Below are 12,262 nucleotides of genomic sequence, written 5' to 3'. Positions count from 1 at the left end.
GGGAGCGCAGACCGCACCCACCCTCCAAACCAGACAAATAATTCCCCCAAGACAAGCAGGCCTATCTAAAATGAATACAATAACACCAGTTCTTTTGGCAAATTATTAGCCGCGGCACTTTATTCTGGTTTTAACAAATATATATAACAACCATCCTTTTATCTTACATATCAAACCATCAGAGATTAACAGTACTTTGCTTAGTTATCAAAAACTCAAGCAAAATCATATTTCATACAATAACAAAGTCCCCCCCCCCAGTTACTAGGGTGACAAAACCACAAATAAGTGGGGGGGTTCTCCTTGGTGAAAAAAAAAAACACAGGCACTTGTAACAGGGATGCAGCTCCTTATATAATGAGCCCCCAGGTGCTCCAGAGTCTTCCTCCCCACCAGAATAGGCACCTTTACCTGTGGCCAAAGGTGTGGAGAAAATTTAAAGGGGCAGTACACCCTAAATAGTAACTGGCTTAAACCAATGAACCTAAAACATTTCTTTAGAATAGCCCCAAACTGGAACCCTGTGAGAGGAGAACCATCCATATGTATGAACAATTGTTAAAAGTATGGGGGGTCTTATGGCCAAGAAGTTACATACCACCAGTACCGGACGGATATTGGAGTTTCCCGAAGAAGTACAACGCTTCAGCAAATTGCCTTGCCTGCCTGATCTGTTTTGAAATTGTGTATAAACAGGCTAACAGAGGCCTCATAGAGTATTATGTGATTATGCTTGATCCCCGTGGTGCTTTTACGATTCCTGGGCACTAATTCTGACAATCTAAATGCCCCAAAGAAAGCTACAATAAAAGCAGTTTTATACAGAATTGATTCATAAGACGAAAAACATATAGATTGCGTAGCTGTGCACAAACGGTTTAGTTTAGGCAAAGAAATAGGCCTTCTATCATTGACGTGAAAATATGTCTTTTTATAGCCTTTTAGTGCCTGACGAACGTTGAAAAAACTGTTGCAGGCTGGGAAATTCATTAATTTAAAGAAAAATTAAATACCAGCCATTACTTTCATAATATGGTTATAAGAGAATTCAGTGGCGGCTGGTGAAGTTTTAGGATGGGGAGGCCAGACCCCGCCCTTCCTTTTGATCCCTCCCACTTCCCAAAAGCCACACCCCTTATAGAATCCACCCACTCCGTCCCCTGTATTCCACTTGCTTCTACCTATAGTGTTAGGAGTATTCAGCCCCAGAATCACAGCACAGAGTATACAGCTCAGCATTACAGATACTGTATATAGCTCAGCACCACAGATACGGTATAAAGATCAGCACCACAGATACGGTATATAGATCAATACCACAGATACGGTATATAGATCAGCACAACAGATATGGTATATAGATCAGCACCACAGATACTGTATATAGATCAGCACCACAGATACGGTATATAGATCAGCACCACAGATACGGTATATAGATCAGCACCACAGATACGGTATACAGATCAGCACCACAGATATGGTATATAGATCAGCACCACAGATACAGTATATAGATCAGCACCACAGATATGGTATATAGATCATAGTCACAGACACTGGCAGCATGACAATACCTCCCCGGACACCCCGCTCACAGCACCCCCCCACGGATGGATCGCGGGACACCCCGCTCACAGCACAACACCCCCCACGGATAAATCGTGGGACACCTCACGCACAGCACAACCCCCCCAATGGATGGATCGCGGGACAGCCCGCTCACAGCACAACCCTCCCCCCCACGGATGGATCGTGGGACACTACACTCACAGTACAGGTGGGTTGCAGCACAATTAAAGGAAAGTTTCCCATGCAGGAGGTTTGGCGCTTACCAGGTGTCCTCTTCTTTGGTGTCTCCTCTCGAGTCAACTTCCTCCTCTCTGTCCCACTTCCACCAAAGTGATAGGCATCCAATAGGGATACCTGGCGCTTTTTACCAATCAGGAAACAGGTCTCACTGACCTGCCTCCACATTGGCGGGGAGGCACTGCGGTGTGAAAATAGCTAATATTTGTTCGCTATGGTCACACAATTGGGTGGGATCAGGGCGCACCATCTGTGCCCCGAACCCACCCTTTTTTGCAGCCTATTAGAGCCCTTGGCTCTAATCAGGTGCTTCAAAAAAATACACCCCCTCTTGCCCCCACCATAGAAGTCCATGCACCGGCGTCCTGAAAGGGTCGGTTGCATGCATAGGGAGGCGGCAATAGGGATAGGGGGGGCGGCGCCCGTACGCCCACAATCCACGGACCGTCACTGAGAGAATTGCTGTTCCATCAAGGAACACAAGTATGCTAGTATACTATCTTCTGTAGGAAAACTCATAAGCCTGCAAAAAGAAACCTATCCGTCCTAGGCTTGAGCATATTGAGACTATGTCTAAGGGGCCAGAGAATTCTTAATGGCTTCCATAATGGGTTCTAGACTATGTCCCACAGATGGCAAGGGAAACCCGTTATATCTGCGTTCGGATGAAACAAGAAGACTGAAAACGGGATAAGGAGTCTGCGAACTTTCCCAGGTAAATATTTAGCCTTAACCCAAACACTGAGTTTTAAACATAATTAAAACAAATAACGCAAAAAGCTTTAACACAGAACAAGATTTTGAAGACAGACAATTTACAGCAAACAAAACACCCTTGTTGTCGGTCTGAATGATAATGCGTTTATTTACGAAGTGTTGACCCTGCAGTTCAAAAGCCATCACAACTGGAAAAAGTTGTGATATTGTTTGAAATCCAGGATTGAGGTCATGCGGTACAACACCAATGTGTGTCCCACACACTCGAACAACCCTTGGAAACAGGTGCATCCATAAATAATGTCCATGTCTGCTGCAAAAATAACATCGCCTTGAAAAAAATTATTTACCATTAAATTGGTCTAAGAATTGATACCAAACCAACAAATCATCTTTCAGGTCTGATGTCAATCTTATGTGAGAAAATGGTTATTTATAACCAGGAAAAAGCTTTCTAGAAAAATGTCTTCCTACTGGCATTATGCTAGTTGCAAAGGCTAATAAGCCCAGTAGGGACTGCAGATCTTTTAAAAGCACTTTATTCTTCCTTAACCTGGCTAAAATGTAATTCTTCAACCTGTGTATTTTCCCTAATAGCAATTTAAATTCCCTAAGGATAATATCAATTTGGATTCCTAGAAACTCAATTGAGGTGGAAGGCAAGATGGTCTTCCCATGCACAAGAGGGAAGCCAAAATGTTCAATGACTGATATAAAAAGTTTAACAATCCTAACTAAATTAGGGAGCTAGCAGGACTGATGAAAGGAAGTCATCTAAATAATGAATTATACTACCAAAACCTGCTTCAAAGCTTACAACCCAGTGTAGAAATGTAGCAAATTTTTCAAAATAAGCACAAAACACTGAGCAGCCCATAGGCAAACGCATTTCATAGTAATAGTAATCCTGAAAGAAAATTCCTAAAGAGGTGAATGCCTCAGGCGTAATTGGCAGTAGCCTGAATATAGATTTGCTATCTGCCTTGGCCAATAAAGCTCCTGTACCAAACTGTTTTGCTTGTACATGATTGGATGATAACATCAACAGAGCTTCACCTCATTTCAGATCTTACCCTCAGATCTACAGTGACTGCACTTCCAAGTAGGGATGGCAGTTAAACTGGCAGTAACGCACACAGAAGTAAATTGCGTTAAACTTGCAGTAACGCACAAAACTATATGACGTTAAACTGGCAGTAACGCACACAGAAGTAAATGGCGTTAAACTGGCAGTAACATACACAGAACTATATGGTGTTAAACTGGCAGTAATGCACAAAAAAACTATATGGCGTTAAACTGGCAGTAACGCACACAGAACTATATGGCGTTAAACTGGCAGTAACGCACACAGAAGTATATGGCGTTAAACTTGCAGTAATGCACTGAATTATATGGCGTTAACCTGGCAGTAACATACACAGAAGTAAATGGCGTAAACTGGCAGTAATGCAATCAAATAGACGGTGTTCAACCGTCACTACACTGACGCTATCTGAACTGTCCCTACTCTAGCTATACACTAATGTAAAGATTACTGACACTGTCTCACTACACTACACTGAAACTATCTAAGCGGTCCCTACTCTACACTAATGTATGTATGAATGACACGGTCTCACTACACTACAGTGAAACTATCTGAGCTGTCCCTACTCTAGCTGCACACTATGCAAAGCTAAATTATTGTCCTCCTCACTACACTCACACTATCCCTTGACTGACACTAAACTAATATTCTACACTGACAATTGAAGCAAAAAAGCACAGTATAGCACACTAACTAACTAATAGCACTGAAAAGAGCCCTGTTCTATCTCTCTCCATGCCAAAATCACACTGAAAATGTCTGCCATTGAAAGAATAATTTTATACTGTGGGGCGAGAATGAGCCATGATTGGATAAAGTCATGATGACAGTGTCCAATCATGATTCTGACAGTGCTCTGTGCCCTGATTGTCTGAAGCTTTCACTGCTTCAGCAGATCAGGGCTTGCAGTGCACTGTTCAGCACCACAATGCGTTGTGGTCAGTTTGGATGGGGCCAAACAAATGGTCGAACAACCCAATTGTTCGGATGTTCACCAAACAGCTGAACAGCGAAAGTTCGACCCAAACTTATGCTCAGGCCGAACTGTTCGCCCATCCCTCCTTGTAATTTGTCTCTGCTGTCCTGAGCTGGGGATGGGGAGAATGCCTGCCTCCTTTTCAGACTACTGCCGATCCCTCCTCCTGCAGCCATGTCATTCAGCTCTCCCGACCCCTGCCGCGCTACCTCTTCTTGGCTATCAGTCGGCGACCTGCTCCTCTCAGGCACCTGGCTTTGTCGGTATCTGCTTCTTCCTTTATTCTGCTTCCCTGTCACTGCCTTCCTTCAGGTTGACATGCTGCCTCTCTCTTATGCTTCAGGCTGCAGTTCTTTCTCCTCAGTCAGCACTAGACACTGACACAGCCATTCCTCACCCCTGTTGGCTTGTGCCTTTTCCAGAACTTTCTTTAGCAGAGTCTTCATGACCAGGTAAATGCAGGTGTTATAGGGCGTACACACGGTCGGACTTTGTTCGGACATTCCGACAACAAAATCCTAGGATTTTTTCCGACGGATGTTGGCTCAAACTTGTCTTGCATACACACGGTCACACAAAGTTGTCAGAAAATCCGATCGTTCTGAACGCGGTGACGTAAAACACGTACGTCGGGACTATAAACGGGGCAGTGGCCAATAGCTTTCATCTCTTTATTTATTCTGAGCATGCGTGGCACTTTGTCCATCGGATTTGTGTACACACGATCGGAATTTCCGACAACGGATTTTGTTGTCGGAAAATTTTATCTCCTGCTCTCCAACTTTGTGTGTCGGAAAATCTGATGGAAAATGTCCGATGGAACCCACACACGATCGGAATTTCCGACAACACGCTCCGATCGGACATTTTCCATCGGAAAATCCAACCGTGTGTACGGGGCATTAGAGTATTCCTTGGTGAAAAAAACACAGGCACTTTGAGACTAGACCCTGTAACCACCCCTGGTGTAGTGTAGTGAGACCATGTCAGTAATCTTTACATTAGTGTATAGCTAGAGTAGGGATAGTTCAGATAGCGTCAGTGTAGTGATGGTTGAACACCATCTATTTGATTGCGTTACTGCCAGTTTAACGCCATATAGTTATGTGTGTGTTACTGCCAGTTTAACGCCATTTACTTCTGTGTGCGTTACGGCCAGTTTAACGCCATATCGTTTTGTGTACGTTACTGCCAGTTTAACGCCATAAAGTTTTGAATGCGTTGCTGTCAGTTTAACGCCATATAGTTCTGTGTGCGTTACTGCCAGTTTAACGTCATATAGTGTTGTGTGCATTACTGCCAGTTTAACGCCACATAGTTCTGTGTGCATTACTGCCAGTATAACGCCATATAGTTCTGTGTGCGTTACTGCCAGTTTAACGCCATATAGTTCTGTGTGCGTTACTACCAGTTTAACGCCATTTACTTCTGTGTGTGTTACTGCCAGTTTAACGCCATATCGTTTTGTGTGCGTTAGTGCCAGTTTAATGCTATATAGTTCTGTGTGTGTTACTTCCAGTTTAACGCCATATCGTTTTGTGTGCGTTACTGACAGTTTAACACCATATCGTTTTGTGTGCGTTACTGCCAGTTTAACGCCATATAGTTCTGTGTGTCACTGTACATTTGGTGCATGATTTTGCAGTATATTATAGCGTATCCGTGGAGTGTGTCTGTGTAGTGTGAGTACTCAAATTAAAGTGCACCAAACACCTCTTTACATTGTATTACTGCCAGTATAACGCCATATAGTTCTGAGTGCGTTACTGCCAGTTTAACGCTATATAGTTCTGTGTGCATTACTGCTAGTTAATGCCATATCGTTTTGTGTGCGTTACTGACAGTTTAACGCCATATCATTTTGTGTGCATTACTGCCAGTTTGACGCCATATAGTTCTGTGTGTCACTGTACGTTTGGCAGATTATTTTGCAGTATAATATAGTGAATCCGCGGATTGTATCTGTGTAGTGTGAGTACTCAAATTAAAGTGCACTAAACACCTCTTTACATTGATTAAAGTGCATCTACATACAGATTTCCACTTCTTCTTTACATTTGCTTATAAGCACCGCCCCCTCCCTCCCAATAATGTCTGGGAGGATAACAAGGAGAGGCAGACGTTCCCTTGGCACTGTAAGGGGGCCAGCGACAAATTTGTCCGCAGGCAAAGGTGGACATGGTGGTTAGTCCTCGGGCAGGGCATCATTTCCTTTGTTTAGTGAGTTTGCCCATGCTATCCATCCACGGCATGCAGAGGAGGTGGTGGACTGGCTTATTAAACCTTCCTCATCCTCCTCATCCTCTGTCATGCAAGCAGATAAAAGTGTGCAGTCCCCTGCAGTTGCCAGAGTGGATAAACCTGCCTCCTTGTCCACATCTATTCCTGTCATAGCCCCAACATCAGCCATTGAGGAGTCAGCTAAGTTATTTGACCACAGCATCAGCCACTTGCTCCTTGATGATGCCCGGCCATTACTGGATTCAGATGTTGGTTCTGAGGTTCAGGATGACAGAAACATGAGCCTAGAGAGAGGGAGGAACACTGATAAACAAATTAGCATTCATTTTCCCCAAGCTGCAGTGTGTTGCCATGCTGTCTCCAGTGGTAATGATGAAGATGGAGGAGATGGAGAAGATAATGATGATGATGATGAGGTCATTGATGCGACTTGGGTGCCAGATAGAGCAGAGGAGGAAACTGAAGGTGAGGCGGTGCAACCCCAAGGAGGCCAACATCAAGAAAGAGTAGAGAGCAGCCAACCTATTCCATCACATTCTGCAGCTGTTACCTCCCAGCCCACTCCCTAAAGCTCAGCTGTCTGGGCCTTTTTCAGCACATCTGCAGCAGATGGCACTGTTACTATCTGCAAACTGTGTCTCAGGCACATCAAACGTGGCAAAAACACCAACCATTTGGGTACCACATGCTTAACAAGGCATTTCACGTCCAACCATCGTTGGCAAGAGCACCTAAAATCCACACAAAATGGGCACAAATCTGTCACTCCTCCTCCTTGCCCATTTCAGTCTGCTCCTGTGATACATTACCTCTCAGCAGCCTCCACTGACAGGGATGATGGTATAGCTCAGGGTGTCCCAGGTCGTAGCAGAAAATCTGAAACAAACATCACACCACCAGCTGTAGACTGTAGTTGGCAAATTTCTCTGCCCCATCTGCTTAAGCGGAAAAAAAAATACAGTCCCTGCCACCCACATGCCCAGCGTCTGAATTCGAGCTTGACAAAGCTGTTGGCTCTCCAGCTTCTGCCTTTCAGCCTGGTGGATTCTGCCCCCTTCCGTGAATTTGCACAATGTGCTGTACCACAATGGCAGGTTTCCAGTCGCTACTACTTTTCACGTAAGGCCGTTCCATCTCTCTATCATCACGTGGAAGGGAATGTTCAGGCATCGTTGGGCAAGGCAGTCAGCCATAAAATCCACCTTACTGCTGACACGTGTTCCAGCAAGCATAGGCAGGGACGATATATTTAGTTCACAGCACACTGGGTAATGCTGCTTGCAACTCGAAAGGATGCGGGACAGGGCTTGGTGCTGCAGCTTGCTGTGCCCCCACGTCTCCATACAGCTAGTGGTGATTATGCCAGACCTGTGAGCTCTACCCCCTCCTCCACCTCCACTTATGAACATCAGGTACCCCCTAAGCGTTCAAAGGGCTATTCCCAGAGTCAGGCTAAAAGGAGCCATGCAGTACTTCAGCTTGTGTGTTTAGGGGACAGGAACCACACCGGAGCAGAGATTCTTGCAGCTCTGCAGGGACAGGCAAAGAGGTGGTTCACACCACGCCAGCTGGAGCCAGGAATGGTGGTGTCCAATGGCTCAAACCTCCTGTCCGCCCTTAGACAGGGAAAGTTGTCCTCAATTTGGTGGTGCAGCATTTCCTAAGTACGTACCCAGGGTTGCAAGATGTGCTAAAGCAGGCCAGAAGAGTCTGTAGCCATTTCAGGTGGTTATACACAGCCAGTGCTCAGTTGGCTGAAATTCTGCAGGAATTCCACCTGCCCATAAACCGTCTGATTTGTAACATGCCAACCAGGTGGAACTCCACTTTGGGAATTCTGCAGCGGCTATACATGCAGCAGAGGGCTGTCAACGAGTACCTGTGCCAGTACGGCACGACAACAGGCTCAGGCCTCCTTAGCTTTTTTCCCCATGCCAATGGCTGATCGTTAAGAATGCATGCACTGTACCATTTGAGGAGGCCACAAGGATAGTGAGCAGTGACCTGAATGCATCAGTGACACAATCCCTGTTGTGTTCATGCTGGTGCAGACTCTGCATGGCATTATAGACAGGGCACTGGAGGCAGAGTAGCAGGAGGAAGAGGAGGATTTCCTTTCCTCTCAAGGCCCACTTTATCCAGACACCATCATTCCTATGTCACAGAACACACAGGAGGAGAGAGGGGAGGAGGATGAGGGGGAGGATTCTGGCACTTTCATAGGCTTCGAAATAGAGGAAGACATGCGTCAATCTGTAAGCAATTGCCTTCCAACCCCAGGACCCTAGGGAGTAGTACATGGCTGGGAGGAGGATGTTCCAGATGCTGTCATCCTGAGTGACCCCAAGGAGTCTGCTTCTCAAGCCTCTGCAAATTTGAGGCGCATGGGCAACCTCATGCTTCAAAGCCTGCGAAAGGACCAAAGAATATGTGGCATAAAGGAGAAGGATGATTACTGGTTGGCAACCCTTCTTGACCACCGTTATAAGGGGAAGGTCTCAGAATTCATCCCATCCACACAGAGAGTGCAGAAGATAAAATCTCTTGAGGACATGTTAAAGAGGATTTTATTGAATGTTTTTTCCTGACTCCAGTAGGTTACAGTGTTGTGGAAAATGTAGTTTTGAGTCTTCTGTTGGTCAAAAGAGGAGCATTGGAGAAGGTGTCCGCCTAAGTGAGGCTTTTTCTGAATTTTTTTAGTCCTTGCCACCCAGGGCTGTCAGCTTCCACATCCCATCGGCAGCGTCTGCATTACATGGTGGACAATTACCTGGGGGCCAAAACAGAGATGGAGAGCTTTCCAGCTGATGATCCACTGACTTACTGGGTCATGAGAATAGACCACTGGCCAGAACTTGCCCAGTATACTATTGAGTTGTTGGGCTGCCCTGCATCCAGCGTGTTTTCAGAAGGGCTTTCGGTGCTGCAGAAGATTTTATTACTGATCATAGAACGTGACTGTCCACAGACTCCATGGACCGTTTGACTTTTATAAAAAATGAATCAGTCCTGGATTACCGGCTATGAAGCCCCTGATGCCGATGTCACTGATTAATTCTTTTTGGGATGTGGAATCTCTGCAGGACTTCGAGGCTGCCTAGTTTTGAGGGTGTTCAATCATTTCATCTGGAAGAATGTTTTTGGTACAGGTTTCATGGGCACAATTAACACCCAAAGACCAATTTTTCTGCACCTGTTTGACAGGTGCATATCATTGCAATTTTTTTACAGCAAGGCCAATTCTTGCTTTCATCAAGAGTACCTCTATAGGGTTACGGTGGGAAGGCGCCACCGACACCCAAAGACCAATGTTTCTGCACCTGTTTGACAGGTGCATTTCATTGCAATTATTTACAGCATGGCCAATTCTTGCTTTCATCAAGATTACCTCTATAGGGTTACAGTGGGAAGGCATCACCGACACCCAAAGACCAATTTTTCTGCACTTGTTTGACAGGTGCATATCATTGCAATTTTTTACAGCAAGGCCAATTCTTGCTTTCATCAAGAGTATCTCTGTAGGGTTATGGTGGGAAGGCGCCACTGACACCCAAAGATCAATTTTTCTGCACCTGTTTGACAGGTGCATATCATTGCAATTTTGCAATTGCAGTTCTTGCTTTCATCAAGATTACCTCTAAAGGGTGGTGGGAAGGAGCCACCGACACCCAAAGACCAATTTGTACGCACCCGTTACTTCTATCCAAAGTCATAGTGACACCAGAATGTATCCAAAAATCTCTAATCATGTTGCCAGTACACTACATTGTGCCCTCTTTATACACACTGGCTCCCTATCTGTTGCTGAGCAAAATAAAGGCAGCTTGCAGGAAAAATGTCCTTTTTTGTGGCTTTATAAATGCAATTATTGCTGCAGCAGATTCTAGACATGGTACAGATCTGCTACTTTACAGGTAGACTAAGGGGACCCCCCCAGGCACTATATTGGAAGGAATTTTTCATTTTTATGCTTTCACTTTAAAAATAAAAAAATCACTTTTTATTGATACATGTCCCCCAGGGCAGGACCCAGACCCCTATAACCATTGTATGTCCAATTACTTGCATATAAGCCTTCAAAATGGGCACTTTTGTTTTTTGAGGTTCGGGTCCTATTGACTTTAATGGGGTTTGTTATTCGGCTCTGAACTCTCGCGGGGTTCGAAAGTTCTAGTGCAAACCGAACAGAGATCCATTCGGCCCTTCCCTACTGTTTAGTGCTCTAATGTTCCTTTTCTGCGGATGTTCATATGTTCATATGTTGGCTGATCCCGAGTGTGTTACTGATGATATCTATATGTTGGAACCTGTTGAAACAAGCTTAACTGTTCTTAGCCTATATACTATTTCCCCCCGATGATCGTCTTCCTCTTATCTGGGTCAAAAAACATTTAAGCTCCCAGGAGGCCTTTATGCCATTAACACTATATAGTCTCTCCTTTTTTTCTCTCTTAGGCCTGGACTGGACTGTGATGTGCTGAATGCTAGTCCCTCTCGGCCTAATGGAAAGTGTTAAGGTTAATGTGCCTTGCTCAGGTAACTAACTATTTCTGTGACCCATCCACCTGCCGGGTCAAGCCTAAGAATACTCACCTACGTGAGCTGAAGTTGATTAGATAGTTGTTTTGCTTTCCAGTTATGCTTTATTATTACTTATAGGGTTGTCCCGATACCGATACTAGTTGCTCAAGTACTTGTACTCGGGCAAATGCTCCCGATGCTTCCCCCGATACCTAGAAGACAGCTGTGATCGGCGCGTGGGGGAGTTACAAGATTCTCCCCCAGCGGCTTTCAGCTGGTTCAGTGACATACAGCAGTGATCGGTCACCGCTGACTGTCACTGCATCCTCCTCCATGCCCCCTCCTTTTCTCTGTCCCCATCCGCTGTCCCCTCCGTTCCTCTCTCCTTCTCTGTGCCTCTCCGCTGTCCCCTCCGTTCCTCTCTCCTTTTCTGTCCCCCTCCGCTGTCCCCTCTGTTCTGCTGTGCCTCTCCGCTGTCCCCTCCGTTCCTCTCTCCTTTTCTGTCCCCCTCCGCTGTCCCCTCCGTTCTGCTGTGCCTCTCCGCTGTCCCCTCCGTTCCTCTCTCCTTTTCTGTCCCCCTCCACTGTCCCCTCCGTTCTGCTGTGCCTCTCCGCTGTCCCCTCCATTCCTCTCTCCTTCTCTGTCCCCCTCCACTGTCCCCTCCGTTCCTCTCTCCTTCTCTGTCCCCCTCCGCTGTCCCCTCCGTTCCTCTCTCTTTTTCTGTGCCTCTCCGCTGTCCCCTCCGTTCCTCTCTCCTTTTCTGTCCCCCTCCGCTGTCCCCTCCGTTCTGCTGTGCCTCTCCGCTGTCCCCTCCGTTTCCCTCTCCTTCTCTGTCCCCCTCCGCTCTCCCCCTCTGTTCCACCGTCCTCCTCCTCCTTCCTTTGTGAATGGACAGAGTCAGCTGACTC

The sequence above is a fragment of the Aquarana catesbeiana genome, linkage group LG04, assembly GCF_042186555.1.
Source record: "Aquarana catesbeiana isolate 2022-GZ linkage group LG04, ASM4218655v1, whole genome shotgun sequence".
Lineage (NCBI taxonomy): Eukaryota > Metazoa > Chordata > Amphibia > Anura > Ranidae > Aquarana > Aquarana catesbeiana.
Note: the sequence above shows the minus strand (reverse complement) of the source record.